Source organism: Humulus lupulus, chromosome 2 (assembly GCF_963169125.1).
Source record: "Humulus lupulus chromosome 2, drHumLupu1.1, whole genome shotgun sequence".
Taxonomy (NCBI): domain Eukaryota; kingdom Viridiplantae; phylum Streptophyta; class Magnoliopsida; order Rosales; family Cannabaceae; genus Humulus; species Humulus lupulus.
Window position 1 is genome coordinate 58,318,268 of NC_084794.1, and position 2,063 is coordinate 58,320,330.

At 40.4% G+C, this 2,063-nt stretch overlaps 1 non-coding gene across 1 annotated transcript; it reads right to left on the bottom strand.

Moving 5' to 3' along the window:
* Positions 1-1,073: 1,073 nt before the first annotated feature.
* Positions 1,074-1,179, bottom strand: LOC133820783 (small nucleolar RNA R71). The gene has a single exon (XR_009887182.1). It is a non-coding gene; the product is annotated as a small nucleolar RNA R71 (small nucleolar RNA).
* Positions 1,180-2,063: the final 884 nt, after the last annotated feature.

The following is a 2,063-nucleotide window of genomic DNA, read 5'->3' on the forward strand; positions in this document are numbered from 1 at the left end:
GGTCATAAGATTTGGGAAAATTTTATGCATGTTAAATGAACTTTTTGTTATCCTGGGAGTTTTGCTAGAAAATTGCTGCAGCAATACGTTCGCAATGTGTTCAGGAAAAATAATATAGGGGGATTCAATGATTCAAGTCCATTTTAAAATTTATATATTTCTCTCAAGGTTCTTGTTTAGTTTACTTTGAGTAATTTTACTTTCTTTTTATTGGGTTAAATTGGAAAATCAAAGACATTCAAATTGTTCACTAGTGTAATTGTTTAGTAATTAATTTTTGCATTTAGTTTTAATTTGCAATCCCTGTGGAGACGATCTTGAATACTTACTACTTTATTACTTGTTTTGTGACTGTGTACACTTGCACATTTTAATTGAATCAATTTTCACAACAAGTTTTTGGCACCGTTGCCGGGGATTGAAATTAGAAATTCTTGTAAAATTAATTACTTGCAATTTTTTTATTTTTTTTTCTTTGTTGAGCTGACTTTGTTTGCTTGCTCTTGTGTTTTCTTAGGTGATTTACTATATGAACGAGCAAGAAGACATTGAACTAGCTCCTATTGACCCCGAGATTGAAAGAACAATTATAAGAAGACTAAAGGAACAACGGGCTCAACATCGCCTTAATATGGCTGAAGAGGTTGAAGGAGTTGAGGGTGCTAATAATGTCACTAATACAATTGCTATGGCTGATGATAGAGAGAGAGCCATAAGGGAGTATGCTGCCCCCATGTTTAATGAGCTCAATCCGAGTATTGTTAGACCTGAAATTCAAGCATCCCAATTTGAGTTAAAGCCCGTGATGTTCCAAATGTTGCAAACAGTGGGTCAATTTAGTGGGCTGCCTACTGAGGATCCTCACCTTCATCTCCGTTCATTTTTGGAGGTGAGTGACTCCTTCAAGCTACAAGGAGTGACTGATGAGGCCCTAAGGTTGAAATTGTTCCCTCTCTCTTTGAGGGATCGAGCTAGAGCTTGGCTCAACACTCTTCCTCCCGACTCGGTGACTACATGGAATGAGTTGGCTGAAAAATTCCTAATGAAGTACTTTCCCCCTACCAAAAATGCCAAGTTTCGCAATGAAATCATGTCATTTCAGCAGCTGGAAGATGAATCATTCTGTGAAGCGTGGGAGAGATTCAAGGAATTATTGAGAAAGTGCCCACACCACGGGATCCCACATTGTATACAAATGGAGACTTTCTACAATGGGCTCAATTCTTCCACTCGTATGGTGTTAGACGCTTCAGCCAATGGGGCTATTCTCTCTAAGTCCTATAATGAAGCCTATGAGATTTTGGAGAGGATAGCTAGCAAAAATTATCAATGGTCCAATGTTAGAGCCTCAACAAGTCGAAAAGTGGCTGGTTTACTTGAAGTTGATGCATTGACAGCTTTGACAGCTCAAGTTTCTTCAATGACTAACCTTCTCAAGAACATGAGTTTGGGGGGAATGGTACAACCAGCTGCTATGGGCCAAGTGGCAGATGTTTCTTGTGTTTATTGTGGAGATGGGCACACATTTGACAGCTGTCCATCAAATCCTGCATCAGTTTGTTACTTAGGGAATCAAAATGTGAGCCGTAACAACCCATATTCGAACTCTTACAATCTGAGTTGGAGGAACCATCCGAACTTCTCATGGGGGGGTCAAGGAGCTAGTTCAAGTGGCGCACCAATCCAAAACAAGCCTACATATCCACCGGGGTTTCCTCAACAACCAAGAGCTCAACCACCTCCTCCTCAAGTGTCTCAATCAAGCTCTTTGGAGAGTTTAATGAAGGAATATATGGCCAAGAACGATGCTGTGATTCAGAGTCAAGCGGCATCCTTGAGGAATCTAGAAATTCAATTGGGGCAGCTTGCTAATGAGCTAAGGAATAGACCACAAGGCACCTTGCCTAGTGATACGGAAAATCCAAGGAAATATGGTAAGGAGCATTGTAAGGCGGTTACCTTGAGGAGTGGTAAAAACCTGGAATTGACGGAGGAAAATTGTACTAGAAACAACGAGCCCACTTCAATCCAAAGTAGTGTGGACAAGGGAGACAAAGCTGTGA